The sequence below is a fragment of the Xenopus laevis genome, chromosome 7L (assembly GCF_017654675.1).
Source record: "Xenopus laevis strain J_2021 chromosome 7L, Xenopus_laevis_v10.1, whole genome shotgun sequence".
Classification (NCBI taxonomy): Eukaryota; Metazoa; Chordata; class Amphibia; order Anura; family Pipidae; genus Xenopus; species Xenopus laevis.
In genome coordinates this window covers 131,723,210-131,731,650 of record NC_054383.1, presented here as the reverse complement: position 1 = coordinate 131,731,650, position 8,441 = coordinate 131,723,210, and the positions used below count along the sequence as shown (strand labels likewise).

The 8,441-nt window shown below is 40.9% G+C and overlaps 1 long non-coding RNA gene across 1 annotated transcript; it reads right to left on the bottom strand.

Annotated features, from left to right (window-relative positions):
• Positions 1-4,422: 4,422 nt before the first annotated feature.
• On the bottom strand, positions 4,423-6,607 carry LOC108696935. Its single transcript, XR_001932353.2, has 2 exons — positions 5,411-6,607; positions 4,423-4,845 (listed from the first exon to the last, which is right to left on the bottom strand). It is a non-coding gene; the product is annotated as an uncharacterized LOC108696935 (long non-coding RNA).
• Between the last annotated feature and the right edge of the window lie 1,834 nt (positions 6,608-8,441).

Here is an 8,441-nt window from a genome sequence, read left to right as displayed (position 1 = left end):
CGAATGATTGTTTGACTGTTCAAAGACTGACCTCACTTTATTCCAACGTGACTATTTGGGTTGACATTTAGTGAGGTCATACTTTGCAAGAGAAGATCAGATGAACAATGTGATAGGCAAGTTAGGATAGAATAAAGGCATAACTAAGGCTATCAGTTCTGCCCTTGGTAGTCTGGGGCACTGCTGCCTGGTACTACAGGTATGGGATCCTATTTTTGGAAACACGTTATCCAGAAAGCTATGAATTATGGGAAGGCCATCTCCCATAGACTCCATTTTAATCATTTTAATTCAAATTTTTAAAAATGATTTCCTTTTTCTCTGTAATAATAAAATGGTACCCTATACTTATATACTAACTAAGATATAATTAATCCTTATAGGAGGCAACACAATCCCATTGGGATTCATTTATGTTTATATTATCTTTTAGTAGATTTAAGGCACGGAGATACAAGTTTACATAACTGTCCCTTATCTGGAAAAAACAGGTACTGAGCATTCTGTATAACAGGCCCCATACCGGTGTAAGAATGTCTGTAGCTAAAAGGATGTATCAATCAGTGTTTACAGACAAGCACCTGTGCTGAATGCAATTTTACTCTTAAAGGGGAAGTAAAGTCTAAAAAAGAATAACACTAGAAATGCTGTATTTTGTATACTAAACATAAACATGAACTTACTGCAGCACAAGCCTAATCAAACAAATGATTTATGCTTTCAAAGTTGGCCACAGGGGGTCACTATCTTGTAACTTTGTTATACATCTTTGCAAGACCAAGACTGTGCACATGCTCAGTGTGGTCTGGGCTGCTTAGGGATCGTCATAAATGATCAAAACAGCACAAGTCAAATAATATCTGCCAGAAGCTGATACAGCAAGACTGATTAATAATCAGAATATACAGACTGTACTGGGTCATGTGTTGTCATGTAATCTAATGTGGATTTTATAGTTTTTGTATTGTTTAATACAAACTTTATCCAACTCTGCAGAACCAGTGGCTGCAGCAAAATAATCCTCCAAATAGAATCCAAGTTTATCTGTTTAAATCTGGCTCCATGATCTTTGTCCCTGCAGCTGGAGTTGGAAACAGTAAAGGGGATGTAAAGGCAAAAATAAAATCCAATACAAATCTCTACACAGTCGCCGACTGCTCTACAGGGAGACACACAAAGCTGCTTGAGTTCTGCATGGCTGGGAAGTAAGGCGGGGGCTCCCCCTGCTGTTCATAAGTATGATTGTTTCCCTGCAGAGCAGTTAGGGACCGTCTGACAATTCCTATCCACAGCAGTAAATGAAGGGAGAATTCCACTGCATACAGTCAGGTTTCTTATAAAAACGGTACACATTTTTTAATTAAAGTATATTGGAGATAGGTTTTTTTTTCATTAAAGAAAGTAAAAATGGGGTTTTATTTTTTGCCTTACATGGCCTTTAATGCTGCAACTTGCAATAGTCAGGCCCAGATTTGTGTGTGAGGCCCCAAAGGCCCGGGCCTAGGACCGCAAGTTTTTAGGGGCGGCATGCTGCCCATCTGAAACCTGAGGAGCTCCAGGGACGTGTAATCCTCCTCTATGTGTAATCCCCGGTGTGCTCGCATGGGCGCCAGGCACTAGGACCCAACAGGTCTAGGGGCACCCAAGCATGAAATCCGGGCCTGGCAATAGTAAATCTGCCCTAACAGTGACTCCTTTAGCAACGCCACTGCAAGTTCATACAAGGGTTCTGGACCCATACTATACATACCCCTTGCACGTGTATGTACTTGCAAGAAGGGGCAATCCGAATGCACCGAGTGCGGGATTCATCATTTTCACCAAGTTTTGGACTGATCCAAATGTCTGGCCAAACTGAATACAAATCCTTAAAATCGCATGAACAAAAAAAAGTTGTTTTTTTCCCACTCCCAGTTTCTTACCCTAATATGTATATACAAATTAGGGTTCAAATTTGGTTTGACTAAATGCTTCATGAAAATCCCAAAATAGTGGAATCAGTGCACCCCTAGTTCCCACCCAGCCTGCTCTGATGAATTAAACATAAATGCAAGTACTGAAACAAGGGAACCCTGCAATTAAATCCACCCTGTACTTGGGGGACAGGGTTCCACCAGCGAGTTTCTAGCCACAACTTGTGGACGTTTGTGCTGAATAAAAATGCAAACAAACAACATAATATGAAATATACGCAGTAAATACAAAATGAATTATATGCTCTTAAATCATATTACTGAGCAGAATAGCAATATGTTACACTACACAGCAAAGTGCATTTGTAGATAAAATAAGAATATAGAGTGTTGCAAGACGGCACATGGTATAACTTAGATTGAGTAATATGTGCTGGACATCATGAAATACACAATAAGTTACACAAAGTTATAACAGGTGCTATGCAATTAAAGTACTAAGACTCTTCCCAGGGAAGCATGGTGCTAGGCCATATCTCCACTCATAAATCCTAAATGCATCACAAGCAGATTATCACTATTTACTTAAAGCAGTTGACTTGTTCCATTGAATAGTAGGTGGGCATTGTGCACTTTATCCACGTGGTTTGAACAAACGCATCATTGTGAAATAAATTTGTTTGGCAAAGGCCAAAACACCAGCGTCTCACAGCAAGTTCTTGTCATCAGTAGAAAGAGCCATGGCTAGACTGTCCTATTTTAAGGTGATGCAGGACAACTTGTAATGCCTAGGGGAAGTTGTGGCCACATAATAATTCTCCAATGTAATATTACCCTGCTTCTGTTCTTATAACTGAATTAAGACATAAGGTAGTATCTCAAAACTAGTTCTAATTAGTGTGTCCCTGCCTAATTCCAATGTCCCTCCACCAGGATCGCACTGGGCCTCACAGACCTCATCTCCTCCATGGCCCGATTGCTGCTGCTAATAAAGAACAGGTATGGGTGGTGGACAGGTATTGAGTTGCGGGAGGGGGGTTGTGGCTGAGGCTGGGGCCCTGTCGTGGAAGCCCTGATGGGCATCAGACTCTCCAGTCAGATGTTGCCCTCCATAAATATGGCTACCTATAGTCAGTGTGGGACTTTTTAAGAAAAACGGTTAAAGGAGAAGGAAAGGTGCTCTTTACTTGGAGGTACCAAAAGTTAGGCACCCCCGAGTGATTCTATATACTATATGATTCTTGTTTCTTCATGCGGGTGCACATGCTCAGTAGCGCAAAAAGGCAAACTTTAATGAAGAAATCAGCTGTTTTGTTCTACTGTGCATGTCTGCCCCAGGAAATTTGAAGAAAGAAGGAAGCCGATCGCTCCATGGTGCTTACTGGAAGAACAACGGACTAGTGCAGATTTCTGCATATATATATATATATAATCACTTGGGTATGCCTAACATTTATAAAATGTCCATATGTTGCAAATCCAAATAAAGCTTCCTTGGCTTTCCATTCATTTTAATTATTCATTTCCCATAGGTTTACAAACCACCATACTACCTGTGCCACCTACCAGTGGCGTAAATAGATGTTACACACAGCAAATTTTATTTAGGGGCCCAAAATATTGATGTATTCTGCCTAGATATATTAAAACTTCTCTGTAATTAGGGCCTAGCTGGGCTCCCTAAACTCCTGGACCCCCATGCAAGGGTCTGCTTTCTCTGTAGTTATGCCCCTGCCAACTATTCACTTGTAACTCTTATCATTGACAGTACTGGTGCTTTTATGCCCTAAAATACTCACTATTTTTTGGCTGAAAAGTGCCAGTGTCCATCAGCCTTAGCTATTTCACTAAGGGCACTGTATTCTGGGGCTAGACCCCTGTTAGTAAGTCTATTGCTGGTTGTGACCAGTAGTGATGGGCGAATTTAATTTGCGCGTTTCGCCGCTGGCGAATAAATTCATGAATTTGCCTCAAAAATTGCGCGTTTCGCCGCTGGCGAATAAATTCATGAATTTGCCTCAAAAATTTGCTGGCGACAGTTCTGACGCCAGCGTCAAAGTTTTTTTTTAATGCCGGCAACAATTAATGGATCGCCCATTGACTTTAAAGGGTGCCAGGGTGAACTTTGACGCCGGCGACCATTTTGACGCTGGTGAATTATAGATGGTGTCAAAATCGCCGTTTCACAGGAATCGCCGTTTCACAGGAAATTTGCTAAAATTCATGGCGAAACGGGACAAATTTTCCCATCACTAGTGGCCAGGTCTGGATTTGCAGCAAGGCCACAAAGGCTCAGGCCTAGGGCGGCACAAATTAAGGGGCAGCATGCTAACCAGCCGCACGAGAAGTTTGCTTGCTTCTGGAGCACTAGAGACTAAGCACTAATGCTCTGGAAAGAAAGAAAGATGCACATTAATATGAAGCTAAACTGACCAGTATCTAGTATGGGCCAAAGACCACCTCAGCACCTGCAGTCCTTGTCCAAAGGATTTTCAGGCCACTAAGCTGCCAAGTTCTTGAACAACCAATTTCCAGTTTATTTCAAAATGAGTAAATTAAATTACAAATGCTTTCAGTGCACCTGTTGCATTTCTCTCACCGATAAGGAGAAAGGAGCGAAGTCAAAACCTTTTGTTACTGCAGATAAAAGACTCTATAGTGTTGACGTAGTTCTTGGCTGAGTGATGTTTATGTTCATGGACATACAATGCACATCCGCACTGTTCTCAGGTCTCTGTTCTGGGAAGGAACACAAACCGTCAGATCACAGGTGGGAACATGGCGCAAATGAATAGACCTGTACTGTCACTCCATTGTGTTTCTGGCGGAATATCAGACGTAGATTGGGAGATGGTGATTGACAGACACCAGGATTTATTGTTACATGGAAACAAGATATCAGAGGAATCACGGCAGATACACAGGATAACTGCTAGTGGGAAAGAAAACATAACATGACATTCTATACAACAAAGATCTTACACAACAGGACATGTGACTGTGGTTTCCAGTGGCGAGGGCTTGGCCACTTAGGGCACAATTCAACCTACATATTCAATATTTATACTTTTTGTGATAGATGAGAGAAGATTAATATGGAGCAGGAGAGAAGGAAGAGTGACTCAAGTAATGAAAAAAAAATTAACGGAGAAGAGAGGATGAAGATAAGTAGAATTTAGTTGAAAAGATGAAGGCAACAGAAGAGGAGAAGAAAAGATGGGGAACAGGGAGATGAAGAAGTGAAGGGAAAGAAGAAATAAGGAGAGAAAGATAATTTTCCAGGAGAAAGAGGATTAGAAAGATAGAAAATAAAAGGAAAAGGAGGAACTATAGGACAGAAAATAATAACACCATGCAGCAGAGCAATGATAAGGGAAGACAGAAGGCAAATGTAGGCAAAGGCAATTGGTCAGCAGCTTCCTAATGAGTCCCCATGCAGACTTCTCTAACACTGTTCTTGAGTAAATCCCGCCCTTTCTGAAATTATTCAGGGATACCTGTGGGGAAGGAGGTGCTTCCATCATATGACCTGGTCCTGCTCGTACTTGGCCACATAGTAGAAGGAGTGGTGGATTATAAGATTAATGGACTGGCCTTTCCTGGTCTCTGTTCCCCAGACATCTGCCAATTGTGGCAGGTAGATGATATTCCCACCTTAAACAAAGACAGATCACTAGCATGATCACTTTTATAGGATTTTATTGCCCTCTGCAGGTGGTTCATTACAAAGTAAATAAGTGATCATAGATCCTAGCTAACTCTGGACCGTTTTTTCTGGACCATTTTTTGCTTCCTTGGACAGATCCTACAATGGTATCCCCCCACTGCGGCAAAAATACATCAAAGTAGGCAGACATATAGTGATCATTGCTGTTGCTGGGGTTAATTACGAAACTATGCATATATCTCATATTTTATAAAAATAAACCACAACCAAATTTCCATGCCCAATTTGACCTTATTTATTTATAAAAAAAAACATAGTTTCAGGAAAAAACACGATAAAATCACACAAATCATCTGGTTTTTCAAGTTTTAGCCTGAAAACCCAGATTTTTTTTGGATTTTGCAGGCTAATCTCAGCGCAAACCACAATATCTTCAAATTGAGATTGATTTTTTCCCAAAACCTAGAAAAAGTTAGATTTTCAGGCTAAACCCTCTGAAGACCACAATAATTTCAATTTGAGGTGGTGCCTCCCCCATTGATTTATACCACCTCTGAGAAGGCGGATTTTCGCATTAGGGTTTTTTGCAGCATCTAAAAATTTGAGGTTTTTTTCCACAAAAATTTACAGTGTTTCCCCAAAAAGCCCCACCAGATAAATATGAGTTTAAGCAAATAACCCCCTAATTAAGGCATAAATTGGGGCCAACGTGCCTAGCCTTGTCTATATACATACTAAACTGGTCGCAACCATACTTGATAAGTAATCAGATCAGTTTAGGCTATGCTCTAATAATCTAACCTGCCCATTCTAGGTATTATTTGTTTAAAACTAGATTCAAATTTAGATTTCAAACTAGAAAGTTGCAGAGCAAACAAACATATTTGACGAGTGTCAAAAAAAATTCACGCCCAAAAGTCGAAAAAAAAATTCTGAAAACTCAATTCAAATTAGATTCCAGTTTAAGCACTGATTCCAAAGTTCCCTATATTTATAAAAAGTAATATTGTCCTGTGGGGAAGGAGGTGCTTCCATCATATGACCTGGTCCTGCTCGTACTTGGCCACATAGTAGAAGGAGTGGTGGATTATAAGATTAATGGACTGGCCTTTCCTGGTCTCTGTTCCCCAGAAATCTGCCAATTGTGGCAGGTAGATGATATTCCCACCTTAAACAAAGACAGATCACTAGCATGATCACTTTTATAGGATTTTATTGCCCTCTGCAGGTGGTTCATTACAAAGTAAATAAGTGTGCAACTGTCTGACTTACTAATATTCTTCTGTTGCAGATCTTCCTAATCTTGTTTGATGAGTCTCTTATTCTCTATTTACTTAGTGTAATGGAAGCTGAAGTTACTCACCTCCAAGATGGCCACGGCGTCCAAGATGGCGACTCCTTGCTTCCCCATGGTGATCCTGCCGGTCGCAGCATGATGACGTCAGCTTCTCCTGGCCCGCCGATTGGTCGCCGGTGATGGAATGGTCGCCGGCGACAGAACGTGCGTCAGCGTCCTGACGCCAGCGTCTTGACGCCGGCGTCAGCGTCATGACGTCATTGCGCCCAAACTTTGGCGCCAATTCTGCCTATTTAAACCCCTTGGACATTACAGACCTTGCCCAAGTATAGGTTTATCTTCGTGAATTCCTGGGTGTGATATTATTGCCTGATTTCCTGTGTACCTACCTTGCCTGTTATTCGGATTGACCCTTTGCTGCCTGGACTGAACCTTTTGCCTGAACCACGACTATTCTCTTGCCTGATCCTTCTGTACTACGAACTCGGTGACTACCTGCCTCCTCCTTGGTCCGCACTCCTACTGAGCCCTCGGGCCCTTACACTTAGGACATGTGCACTCCAAGTAGTTTACTTTTTATTCTTTTGATTCTGTGATTTCTCTACAGGACTGTAAGGAGAAAGTACAAAAAGGAAAGTGATACCCAAAGCAAAGGGGGGGAAAAAAGGCAATTCTAGAGCATGTTAAGACAGATTTATGTAAAGGAAAAGAATGAACAGGGATTTCTTATACCAGTTGTAGAAAGAGACCCCAGGTCTAAAAATATGTTTCTCAAAAGAAAAAAACAAGTTTTGGAGACCAAGGCTCCAAACGGAAACCAACAATACAAAATCTTGTTTAGAGAACCTGGTTAATGCTGTGCCCAAAATTCCTTGTATCCAAAAGATAGCTGTCCCAAAGGCTTGCTTTTCCGTAAAAAATTCCTTTATTTAAATTATCATTAAAAATATTTGGTTACATTCAGTCCCCCCAGGCCCACCTAATGCTGTGCCCAGTCACATCCAAATATCTTCTCAAGAAATAGTGACAAAGAAAGAAGTTCAGGGCAATAAAAGGAAAAGTTTGTAAATGAAACGTGGAACATTTCTCAGAATCTGCTGCCCCACAACGTGCTCATTAATAGAATGAAGGGCAAAGAAAAGAAAATGGTATCTGGCTCTGCAAGGAAGGAGGTAAAATGTAGCATTGAAGAGTTGGGTCATGAACGAAGATAGAGAAAATATAGATTAGCTCAGCCTATGAGAAGTGATGCAACTTTCTTTCTAGAAAGGAAAGAATATCCTTGTTGCCCAACAAAGTCTTATGAAGAAGAACAAGATACTCCTGTTGGAGATCCAGACAAACAACTGAGCCAGATATGTTATATTTTATACTGGTGCCTGGACTGCAGCTCCTAAACCCAATACTGTCTAGTGCACACCTAATATGTTGGACAGAGTTGGGTGCATAGTAAACATACAAAAGATAGAAGATTATCACTGGTTTTCTTTAAATCAATCATCAGTCATCTGTTGCTCCATATTCCTTTTTGTTAGCATTTGCATCTAAACATACAGTGAACCCA